This window comes from Monodelphis domestica, chromosome 4, assembly GCF_027887165.1.
Source record: "Monodelphis domestica isolate mMonDom1 chromosome 4, mMonDom1.pri, whole genome shotgun sequence".
Lineage (NCBI taxonomy): Eukaryota > Metazoa > Chordata > Mammalia > Didelphimorphia > Didelphidae > Monodelphis > Monodelphis domestica.
In genome coordinates this window covers 124798967-124812661 of record NC_077230.1, presented here as the reverse complement: position 1 = coordinate 124812661, position 13695 = coordinate 124798967, and positions in this window count along the sequence as shown.

The window sequence follows — 13695 nt, the reverse complement described above, 5'->3', positions numbered from 1 at the left end:
TTTAAAATAATAATAATTTATACATACCCCCCTGAAGAGAGTGATTGATAAACACAGGGATCATTTAGGGATGCATGGCTGAGTTATGAGGCATATGAATCAATTGGCAAGAGAAATTTTAAAAAATCATTTAAATAAATAAATTAAATAAAATAAAAAAATAAAAAAGATAATTTCTGGGTGAAATATAGACTATCAATGTCTTACATGTAAAAAGTCCAAGTAAAGGAAAAATAAATCTATAACAGGTCCTTGAATCAGGGCCCAATTAAAATGATATAAGCAATTAAGCATTTACCCAATCAGTAGCCAGGACTACAGAAAGTTACCACATTATGAAAGATAGAATAGGGACTAGATTATAGGAGCCAGGTAGGAGCCAAATTTGAGATACTTGGTGGAATGTGGAACAAGGAAGACCTGCCTTTAACAAATGTTAAACAGCCACAACCTCACACCTCAAACATGTTCAAGTCCTCTTGTCATGGCTCAAAATTTTCATCAAACCCTTTGGGATTGGTTGGCCTCTTTGACCTTGTGCTCGATTGGCACTATACAGTTTAGCTTTCTGCTTCTTTGGCACTGTGCAATTGCTCTTTTTGTATTTTCTTGTCCTGGAATCAGATAGAATCATTAAGCATAGTCCCATAATTTTTTAAAGCAATGGCATCATTTTTTTATAGTCTCAAGCTTTTGGGGTATGAATTGGCATTATAACAAACATATTTTAAACTTATATTATTGCAAAAAAAATTAAAGAAAATCTTAATACTGGTGACATGTGCTTCAAATATGAAAGGAGAGAAAAAAATTTTAAACTGAAATAGTATATTGCACATTTGAGAAAAATATAATAATAAAAGTTTTAAAAATAAAAAACATATAGCTTATAATCATTGACGCACTGTGTCAGCTAAGGAAATGTAGAATACAAGGTTTCTAACCAAAAATGAGATCCATTTCCTCTTCATACCTGGCCATGATCCACTGTGAGTGAAAAGCAAATGATTTTCACAAGGTAACAGTTTTTTTTTTTAATAAAGAACAATAGTACAATATGTAATGCAAATTCAAAAATGTATCAAAACCCCCAAAATTCACAATAGCCCAGCTAAATACAATAGCAAACAAACACACTATCATTTTTTACATGAGTCTGCTGTATGACATTTAAAGAAAATGGATACTTGTCACAAATTTTTCAGGTGCAGCAGTGATTCAACCTTGGCTGAGATATTTCAAAACAAAACAAGTAAAACTTATTTGGGTCTAGAACATCATCAAGAAATATAGAAATCATTCTGTTGAAAGGGTAAAGTGAGCTGTAGAGTTATAAATGACAGATACTCCCTTTTGGGAGCCATCCAGGGGTATCATGCCCTGGGATTAACTTCCCAGCTCCTTTGGTATGAGACTGTGATGTCCCATTCATTCACATTTTATAAATGTGGAAGGTGGGGATTATAATTGTATTTCACTTCAGCTACTAAAATGGACCTTACCTCCTATTAGAGGCAGGTAAAATGATTAGTTGTTGAAAAAAAAATAAAAATCATGTCTAAAGACCCCTTAAAAATCAATTTGAGATATTTAGCTCATTAAATTTTCCAAATTGTAACCAGTTTTGAAGTCTATCCATCCTCTATGTGACAATTTACAAAGTAAAAATAGAAAAAAGACTGTTTTTATATGGGCTTATTCAATAATACTTGTTCAGTATAGTTATAGGGGAAAAATAACAGAATATAACAGTATTTAAAACCCAGTACATTAAAATGATTCCTTGTAATAGAAGAGTATTGAATACATTAATATATGAACTTAAAACCAACAAAATTAAATCTTAAACAAAACAATCAGCAAAATGCAATAAAATACAGAGATGTTTATAAAACATTGGAGTCTGAAAAACCTTAAAAATATAACCTTCGTTCTCTTTAAAGTTCGCTTTTGTGTTTTTTTAATTTTGTTTTGTTTTGTTTTATTTAATCCATTGACATTACTCTTGTCATTACTGTGGAATTCCCCATATTGAGGAAGAACATGAGGAGTTTTAGGAATCTCAAATTGGGCAGGCACAAATGTCAAAGAGTTGCAGGGAGATGAATTCCTCCCCTGAAAGTCAGGTAACATAAGTAAAAGGATCAGTGCACTCCAAAAATATCTTTTGAAATAGGAAATGCACTGCTCTCTCATTGAATATGCCATATTAGTAATTAGCAATTACTAATCAACTTCCTGTTTGGAAAAGTCTCTTCCTTCTCCTCGTTCTCCCTCCTGAGGTCCCCTGCCATGTGGAGGCTAATTGTTGCCTAAGGAAAGAACACCTCAGTTTTTACCAGGTGGCTTGTGATTCCGAAGACACAGGGGCAGCTACCAGCAGCCTAGGTCCTGGGGCTTGCCTGGGGTGATCTGGCTTGGAGGCTGGCCAGAGAGTTGCTGGGGCTGGGGCCGGGGCTGAGAGAGTGGTCTGGGTCAAGAAGGTCTGGAAGGGATGACTGAAGGCAGGAGCGGATGGCTGGAGGCAAGCATGGATAGCAGGAGACAGGAGAAGGCAGCAGGGGTGAGCTGAACCAAGAGAGCCTTGGCAGAAGAAATGTGGCTTAAAAAAAATTATCTAGACTATCTTAAAAAAAAATTTGAGACGTTCTCGTCCAATCTTATGGTTTCCATTAACTGTAAAAATTAAATTATATTTCTACTAATAAAAATATTATATTCTATGAGGTTTATTAAGGATTATTAGAAATCAAGGAATAAAGAAGGTATAAATAAAAAAAGTCACATGCCCATGGTTGATTAGCCCATTTAAATCCCCACGCTTAGCTTACTTGCTACACTTGCTACATCATTGCAATGTCAGAGATGAGCAGGAGGTGTTACTGCCAGTTAAATACCAATTGTGATCTCGGCAACCTGGGGACTCAAGTAAAATTATAGGGAATTCTGGGAAATACCAAGGATTGAAGGCTGGGGTTCAAAATCTCCATTTTTACAATCTGAATCCTGGCCTGAGATGGGAATTCACACTGACCAAGCTACCCTCTCATGTTTTGATGTAAGGTTTCTGTGGCATGCTGTTTTCTGCATGCCCTGGGCATAATGGCCCAGATTCATTTGCCTATATCAAATGGTGCCTGCCTTTATAAATATCAAACACTTCCTAAGTGTTTATTATTTGCCAGGGTCTGTGCTAAGATAATACTATATATCCATTTAAGTCCCTGAAAACAGCTATGTTGAATAACAGATCCATTGCTAAATCGAGAATCAAGAAAATCTATATTCAACACTCACCGTAAACCTTTACTGGCTATGAGATCTTGAGCTTTTAACCTTTCTGAAACTCAGTATTTTTAACTTTAAAATGAGGTTGATACTATCATCTATCTAGAAAGGTTGTTCTGAGAATCAAATGAAACAATGTGTACCCAATGTTTGTTGTGCAGTTGATTCAGTCACATCCAAATCTTTGGAACCTCTTTGGGGGTTTTCTTGGCAAAGATATTAGAATAGTTTGCCATTTCCTTCTCTAGCTCATTTTATACATGAGAAAGCTGAGGCAAACATGGTTAAATGACTCAATCAAAATAAAAGTGTCTGAGGCCAGATTTGAACTTGAGATGACTCTTCTTAGCTCCAAGACAAGCATTCTATCTGATCTATCACCTAGCTGCATGTCTAATATCTATTCAATTCCTTTAGTAATATTTTTTACCAGCCCTGTGAGTTTTTTGAGGCAAGAAGCTCCAAGTAAGGGATATTTTTTTTTTTAACCCAGGCAGATTGGTACCATCTCTTCAACTTAACGGTTGCCTAGAACACCGTGGTGTTCCACAACTTGCCCAGGGCCCTACAGACATTATGTATCTGAAATGGACCTTAAAATCAGGTCTTCCTAACTCCTGGGTCAGCTCACTATCCACTCACTATGACATAACACCTCAGGTTCCTGGAAAACAAGGTATTTTGGATTTCGCTTTTACACATTAACATTATTCCTTAAGTCTTCTAACATAGACAAAGGAAAATATCTGGTATGGGTATCAAGTCCACTGGTTTAATTGGAAAAATAATTATACTGGTCGGCTAAGTGATCCCTAGATCTAAGAGAAATTGAATTGTTATAAGTGATAAGTAGGTGTTTTTGCAGTCCAACTTTGCCTAACTTTATTTTATGTTGCAATTGTTAGAAATCTCTGTGGGTGTTCTGTTTTCTCAGCAACTTGATCAAAATGTTCCTGGAGTAATCAGATGATTGTAAAAGAGGATACAATTTTAATCATCTAGGAAAAGCAGAAGCTTATGTTCAGATGAGAACTTTTGAAATTGCCCTGTTAAGCTAACAGGGACATCAGTTTGCCAGAGGTTCAGAGAAACTGTCCACCCACCAAGTCCAGAAAGCTGAAAAATTACTGGACAACTGAAACTTACTCTTGGGGATGTCTCTCTTCTTTGGACAGCCTATTTATTTAAGTCAATGTATTAGTGTAAAAATGTACACACATAAATCTCTGATTTTAGAGTGTCCTCTGTGTAGATAATATTAATAATAAATCATTCAACTTTTATCTACTACAAGGAGGTTTTTGCTGAAGGGAGCCTATTCTTCTTAGCACTTTCTTGTCTAAATGGAGCCCTCCTCTTACTTCCCCTTTCTTCTACTAATCTAAAATGGAGAACCATAGGAGTATAGATTTATAGGTTAATATATGAAAGAGACTTTAGAGCTTTTGTAGCTCAAACTCCTCATTTTACAGTTTCTTCATATATTTTCTTATGAAACCAAACTGTGTTTCCTCCTCCTTTGGAGATTCAAAATATTTACCCGTAATTGTAATAATGAATTGCATCTTTTAGATAATGACTTAACTCTTTTCCTTTAAACAAGAGTACTTTTTCTGCCTTTTCAGTATTAAACTGCCTCATAAGAAAAGAATTTTTCAAAGATTTTGACATACATATATGTTTTGCATGTATCTTCAGAGGAATATAAAGAAAACTATAAATCAGCCCTTCCCTGAAGGAGCTTATCGCCTACTTGGGTACAAAGATTAGACACGTTTAACATAATATGGTAACTAGGTAGCAGATGGGATAGTGTTAGACCAACTCGGGCTCAGACACTAACTAGCTGTGTGATCCTGGTGAGGTTACTTAACTTTTGTTTGCCTTAGGTCTAAATCTGTAAAATAAGCTACAGAAGGAAAGGACAAACTACTTCGGGATTTCTATAAAGAAAACATCAAATGGGATGACAGGGAGTTGGACACAATTGAAAAATAATAACAAAAAACATGTTAAAAGTATATGAAAAGTTTTTTTAGGAGAAAGAAAGGGCTTTAATACCTGAGAGTAGTATTTTAGAATAGCTTTGAAGGGACCTAGGGAATCCAAGAGATAGCAATGAGGAAGGAAAACAGTCCAGATAAAAACAGACTGTGCAAAGATGTAAAGAACAGGAAATAAATATTTTAAGTAAGGAAAGACCAAATAAGCCACTTTGACTAGAACAGAAAGGTCCATGTAAGGAGAAATATCAAATTAGTATGGAAAGGTATGAAAAATTTCAGTCTATTGCTGCTCTTTCCCTTCCTTTTTTGGAACATCTGAAATGGAGAGTATGAAAGCTAATCACAGAAAGTAACATGATGCAAGTACCAAAATGGGTATTACACTCAAGGTAAAAATCAAGGACGGAGCACAGAGCTACAAGATCATGGCAGTCTTCCTCTTGCTGGTCTGGTCAGTGAGTTCATGTACCTTTGCTCTCTATGAGGGACTAAACAAGGCAAGAGGCAATTAAAGGTACTAGTGACCATACATTTGAAATCAGGCAAAAAAAGAAACAAACACATATGTTTAAATTCACACTGAATGCTGAGTTCCAAGCCTTGTCTTGATCTGAGATTCCAGAGTGTCAGAATCTAGAGTTTTGGATTCCCACTTAATGGAAGGTCTTTTACATGTTATGGAAATTATCTTGTTTACAACCTTTCAATTTATATGAATACTACTAGTACATTACCTCTATTAAAAATTAAGAGACCTGGATTCTAATCCTCGCTGTCACTAATTTGCATGTGTCTTCAAATTAATGATGCTTTAACTGCTTTACATATTTGTTCATGATTGTGGAGCAAATCAGATGAAATAATAGATGTGAATGTGTTTTGAGAAGCTAATAGTAAGAGATATACTTATGAGAAAATATCACAACTGCAAAAAAAATTATTGCCTTGCTTAAGTCTGCTTATAGTCAAATTTTCAATTATTCTGATTCTAAATAATGAACATTCAAATATTTGGGAAAGAAATATCATTAGAGATGAATAATAATAAGAGATGGAAATTATTTGAACATGTTATATAAACATGGTTCATCTTTTCCAAAATCAGGCATAATGGGAAATTAATAAAAATAACCAAAAGCCTTATCAAAAATAAGACTGATCCAAAAAAACATTGTCTGTGTAAGTCCAAAGGTAACTTGTTCCATGGTTTTATTATAATAAAAAGGTATATTGTTGAGCATTTTGAAGACAGTGGAATGCCTGCCATAAATTATACAGGATTACTCAAAACAAAGTACGCTTGGCAAACTTTATGGTTCCATGGCTTTCATTTCAAAAGTAATGAAGAAAATGCATCATGGGCTATGGATTTGGATTTTAGTAACAGATTTGATTGCAGTGCCCCACAAAATTTTACTGAGTAAATTAGTACAAATTGGTTTTGATGTGAGCAGTCACGTGGACTGAAAGCTGGAAAAATAGCAAGAAATCAACAATATGGGGAATGAGTGAAACAAACAGCAAGGGAGTCAGTTTTGGAAGGAAGGGAGCTTAGCCAGGAAGAGAGCTCTGCCAAGCAGCAGTATTAAGAGTTGATTTGAAATGTTGCTTTGTGATCTGGAAGAGGGAATAAGCACAACAGTGGTCAAATCAGCATGGGCCATTAAACAGAAGGCTATTGCCAATACTGATACAAATAATAATAACTCAGTCCTATATAGTGTTTTATAATTTGCTAAGCCCTTTCCATATACTGTTTCATGTGATCGATGTATGAAATTGTTAATTTGATCTACTCATAGTCTCTAAATTATTGTGCAAAGTTCCATCAATTTCATTTCTTCTTCAGGACCTTTATACCATTTTGCCTGGAATGCCTTGCCTCCCCTACAGCTTTATAAATCTTGCTCATCCTAGAAAGTCCTCCTTGAGTCTAAGTTCTTTCCAAGAACACTTTTTTGAACCAAAGCGATCCCTCCCTCCCTCCTCCAAACTCAGAATATTTATTTATTTGTTTTAAAACTCCCTTATATTCTATCTTAGAATCAATACTATGTATTGCTTTCAAAGCAGAAGAGTGGCAAGGGCTAAATGATTTGAGTAGGGTCACACAGCCAGGAAGTATCAAGTAGACAAGTCTAGGATCTCCATTTTCTAGGGCTGGCTCTAAATCTACTAAGCCACCTAGCTGTACCCACTCAGAGTATTTATTATGGATGTCACTTTCTACATGCTGCCCTGTGACAATCCCTCTATCAGAAAGGCAAGATAGGATGATAGAAAGTCCAGAGAACTGTATTCAAAATTCAGCTCTTCGTACTTAACTCTCTGTGTGGTGAAGAGCAACTCATTTACTTCCTCAGACCTCATTTTCCTCAGAACTTGACTGTATGATCTCTCTAGTCCCTTCTCACTCTACAACTGTACATATATAATTCTTATATAGCTATTTAACTTTTCATGTGCAGAGGAAATTTAATTGGGATAATTTGGCATTATACTAGATCCAAAAAATAGCAACTACTTAAAAAAAAGATGAGAATGGTATGATTAGACAGCATTTTGTATGAAAATTTTCTGGATTTTTTAATGGCTCACTAGTTCAGTATGAATCAACAATGCACTGTGTCATCTCCTCACCACCATATCTACCTTCCTCTACACATATCGAATCACTGCCAAGTCTACTACAACAGAAATTCTTCATCTTTTCTGTGTTGTGGATGCCTTGGGCAGTCTGGTGGACTATAGATCTCTTCGCAGACTAGTTTTAAATGCATAGAATAAAACACATAGGATTATAAAGGCACGTTATGTTGAAATGTATTTACCAAACTATTTTTTAGGAACAAGTTCATGGAGTCCAGGTTAAGAGCCTCTGCTCTACAATCTCTCTTGCAATCATCTGATGTTTTTCACTCACAAAGCCACAAGTGACATTAAAGTCTTCATCATCTCTAGTTGGAATGATTCTAATCGTCCCCTAATTGATCTCTCTGTTTCCAGTTTCTTCTCTCTTCAATCTGTCCTTCACATAGTGAATAACCAGAAAGCTTTTAAGTAGCACAGTGCATGGAGCTCTGGGCATAAACTTGGGAAGACCTGAGTCAAATCCAACCTCAGATACTTATAGCTGTGTGAAAATCTGGGCTAGTCACTTATTTGCTGTTCTGTATCAGATTTCCCAACTGCAAAATGGAGATAATAATAGCACTTACCTCCTAAGGTTATTTTGAAGATCAAATGAGATATTTTTAAAGCATTTAGCTTAGCACCTGGCACTTTGTAGGCACTTAATAAAATATTCATTTCCATCCTTCCTGACAAGCAATCTTCATGAGACTCAGGTCCAGCCATGGTGCCTGGCACATGCTATGTGTTTAATAAATGCTTGTTTCCTTTCTTCTTGACAAGTAATTATCTTGAGTTACAGGTTGGACTGTGTCACTTGAGAACGTCCACCCCTTTTCTTTGTTTTCCGCTGACACGTTTTCTGAAAGAGTTGAGGGAAGCACTTAGTTAAAAGTTCAAACCTTTAGACAGACTGGAAATTATGCACTGTGTTTCTGGATTGAGTGAGGCTGATTGCCTACAGGTTGGAGCTTTTGAGGTGGAGTAGACTTTGGAGAATAAACAAAAAGGAAGCATGTTCCATAACTCATATCAAGATAAACTGAATTACAGGAACAATTCTATTAGCGAGGCTTTTCTGTTTACTGAACTTTGCCTCTCTTCCACATCCTGGATGCAATTCTCATCACAGTCAGAAGGCCAGAATGGACCAGAAGAGGTCATTTATTGATGTAACTCTTAGCCCTAAGGTAAAACAATCCCATGAATCACACCAACTTTCAAAGCATTTCACTCCAGGCTTTTTGAATTGGAAATTGTGATGGGGTTTGATATATGATAAAACTATAAAGTCTTTTTTCTTCCTTTTCTATTGGCACTAGTTAATTTTTACTATGGAAAACAAGCAAGATGCTGAGAGAGATACAGAATCTACTCAGCACAATGCAGGCAGCATCTGGTTATTCAAAGACAGCCTCCCAGGGCACACACACTGCTCAGGAGGTCATGGAGAGGAAGTTGACAAAGCCTTTAATCCAGCCTAGATATCCTGACATGGCTTACTTTCATAGCAAAAGGGAAGATGGGCTTGTGTTCCCATCGGTAAAGCAGTTCTTATATCAACAATCCAATCCAGCTAGGCTAAACAAGATGCTGAGAGAGACTGAGCTGGATTAGGCCATGTTCAGTAAATCAGAAAGTCAGTCAGTTAAGGTCTCACTGAGCAGTCCTGCTAGATCTTTGGAGAAATCCAAAGGAAGAAAAAAGATAGACTATGCCTTAGGAACCTAACCTGGGAGATGAGGGGTCCACATGAAACATGCCTGATCCACTAAGTTACTCATGAATATCTAGTGCATATAGGGCGGTGAGGCAGTGCCTCAGAAGAAATATGGTGGCACAATGGATAGAATCCTGAGCCTGGAGACAAGAAGACCTGAGTTAAATTTGGCCTCAGATATTTACTAGCAGTAATCCCAGGCAAATCCCTTAACCTCTGTTTGCCTCAGTTTCTTCCACTATAAGATGGGAATAAGAATAGCACATACTTCCTGTGGTTATGTGTAGTAAATAGTAACCATAACAATTAACCATTTTAAGTGATCATCCTAGTGCAATTATCAATAATATGGAAATAGATCCAGATCAATGACACAAGTAAAACCCAGTGGAATTGCATGTCAGCTGGGGGTGAGGGAGGGGAGGGAAAGAACATGAATCATGTAACCATGGAAAAATATTCTAAATTAATTAATTAAATAAAATTTTCTAATTAAAAAAAGTATGTTTTAAGAAGGAAAAAAAAACAAGCATTCATTAAACATCTGGGCAAGTCACTTCACCTCTGCCTCTGTTTCCTTCTCTGTAAAAGAGAGGTGATTAATAAAACCTTCATCCCAGGACTGTTGTGAGGATCAAACAAGATGATAATTGCAAAGCACTTAGCACAGTAGTACTGGGCACATAGTATTACATAAATGTTAGCTATCATCATCTAACATGTACTAGCAGCCACTGAGCTAAGGTGCTTGATATAATGATGTGTGGATAATTGATGAGTAATAAGAGACTAAAGATAACAGAGAGTAATGGTGCTCACAAAATCTGGGAGAAAAGTAATATCTGCATTTTACAGTTCAGGAAACTGAAGTTAAATGACTTGCCCAGGGTCACAGAGCTAATATGTGTCCAAGACCATATTTTAACTCTGGTCCTCTCATTTCAAAGCCCAGCATTCTATCAACTTTACCACTTAGTTGTTTCTAAAAGCTGGTCAGAATAGAGGTCAAGGAGAATTTCCCATTGGCCTATAGACAGGGCATTGCAAGTCTCTGTCTCTCTGGGAAAATAGCATCATAATTGTACAAAATGCAAGTTGGCCTTCCTACCAGAGGAGTTGGAAGAGCTGAGGAAAAATCCTTCTATTCTGCAATAGATCAGGAAGAACAAAGAGCTCCTGAAAATAATGGAAGAACTGCTTCGAGGGAATAAAAAGAGGGTGGGGGAAGGATCTGAAAAGGAAGAGAAGAATCTTTGCCTGGGTCAAGATGTTGGAGGTTAAAAGAATGTAACACAAAGACAGAAGACGAGGTGGAAGAACACTGGACCCTTGGAGCTCTCTAACAGGTGTAAGGTTCTTTCCCGAGGAAGTAAGGCTGAATATTTGAAGAACAGTTTCTTTATAGATAAACATAGATTATGATAATCCACACGTGTCAGAAAGACACAAATCATCAGACAACAGAAGAAAAAAATGTAAGTTACCCTTCCTGGAAAGGCCATTCCTTCTAAATATAGACCACAATTTTAATGATTTAGGACTCTTTGGTCTTCCCTCTGTGTATTTGCCATGGATGCTTAAGGCTCTCCCATTTCCCAGACATGCTTTAAGGGATTACTATGGTGGATAGATGGAAAGATCACCATCATAACACAGAACAGTTAATTTGAAAACAACTGATATCTGGAATGGAATTAAGAAATTCTCTACAAAACTGCTTATACTAAATATCTAAAAGTTATAATGATCCAACTTTCAAATTTACAATTTATTGCACTTATCTTCTGATTTTTTTCAAATTTTTAAATTTTGTTGTACACTTGTTTTTAAGTTGTATCCAACTCTTTGTGAACCCATTTTTTTTTTTTTGGCAAAGATATTGAGGTGGTTAGTCATTTTCTTCACCAGCTCATTTGTCAGACAAGGAAACTGAGGCACAGGGTTTAAGTGATTTGCCCAGAGTTACAGAGCTCTTAAGTGACCAAAGCTTGGATTTTAACTCAGAAAGATGAGTACTATTGTTTCCAGGCCTGGCCAATGTGGCACCTAGCTTTGTGGTTATGAAGTATAATAGAGTGACAATAAAAAACTGTTATATTTTTCTGGCATGCTATATTTTTGAAAGCATTTCTACACTTAGATCATTTGATCTTAGTCAACTAGCCATGATATTATTATAACAGGATCATAGCTTTAGAGTTAGAGAGACTTATATAGCACCTAGTCCTAGTTCTTAATCTGAAATTCATGAACTTTTAAAATAAATATATATGTATACATACCATTATATCTCAATTTAACTACATGTTTTCCCATGCATTTTAGTTTATGAAATAAAATCATTATTGTAAGAAGGGATGCATAGGCTTTATCAGATTGTAAAAGTGGACCATGCAGTAGTCTCCTAGTAAATGCTTGACAAATGACTCTGAAGGTGGGCAGGATGGCAGAGGGGCATGCATCTGCAGCAATAATATTTTCTCCATCACTTTGTTACACTCAACAATCAACAAAGCAATAAATGAAGTCCTGGTTTTTAGCATTTGCTGATTTGTGAGGTATAAATGCTCACAGGAAATTTAACCATCAACTCTCTCAAATCAGTACAAGCTGGCTTCAGCACATCTCTGGACCTGTGACACAAAAATGGTTACGGAATCCTGGTATAATGCCAACCTCTTACTTTACTGATGAAGAGTGGTTCAGTGGTTTGACTCATATCACTCACAAGTCTTTTATTCACCTGCTAGATTTAGCGCAAGAAAGACCTAGACTCAAACCTGACTGACATTAACCTCCTGATACCTTGGGCAGATCTCTTAGGACACTGAGCTACAAATGGGCTGTGGTCCACATATGTGGAGGTCATTCCTGCACTGACAAAATTGCAAATCCTTTACATATTGTTGTATGCTTCCTTTTTATTTTTAACTGTTACCACTCAAGTAACTTTTTAATTTTGTAAACTTAAATTTGTTTGTTACATTAAAAGATACAGTTAACTCCCTCCTTCCTCCCCCTCCTCCCATTACAGAAGGCATCATTTCTCAAAAAAAAATATTTATATGTAAAACTATGTCTTGCTTATTTCAGTTTATCAGTTCTTAGGAAGCAGACATACACAAGTCGTTTTTAAACAATATCTCCATTGCTGTATATAATGTTCTCTTGGTTCTGGTTGTTTTACTCTTCATAATTTCATGTAGGACCTTCCAAAATTAACCTGATCATCATTTCGAACAGTGTAGTAGTATTTCATCACAATCATATACCACAACCTTTTAACAGAAAATTGTGAGGAAATAAGGAGATCACTGAAGCTTGAGGTAACTGGCTTCTACCAAGTGAATTAACCTGAAGTCAGGTGTAAACTCTTCAGAATGAGAACTTTGGGGCATGGGCTTCTCAAACATTATAGCATATCCCCAAGTGCTTTTTTTACTTTTTGGTCATCAAACCTGTATTCTTGTGAGATCAAGGGAAGTTCTGCTTACTTGGATTACTTAGGAAAGTAATTGTTTACCTGAACCCTTAGTTTCCCAGTGGTTGATCTGAAAAAGAATCCCTGTCAGTATACCAAGGTTCTAACTCTAGCTTTGCCAACTAACTCCATTTATGACCTTGAGCTGGTCACTTCAAACCAGGCATCTGGTTTCTAATTCTGCCCCTAAAATGGCATATTACCTTGGTGAGTGCCAGGACAGGAGGCAGGAAGACCTGAATTCAATCAAATCACAGACAGTTAATAGCAGTGTGAATCTGGGCAAGTCACTTAACTTTGTTTGCCTCAATTTCCTCAACTGTAAAATGATCTGGAGAAGGAATGGTAAACCATTTCAATCCAGGAAAAAACCCTAAATAAGGTCACAAAGAGTCAGACCTGACTGAAACAACTAAACAAGATTACCTTGGACAATTCATTAAGTTCTTTTTGACCCTCGGTTTCCAATTTAAGAAATAGCTTTTCTATTTACAAGACTAAGTCTTCAACATTCATTCTCAGTCCCATTTCTTCCTACTTCAACAACAAATTCTCCCCATTTTAATTAT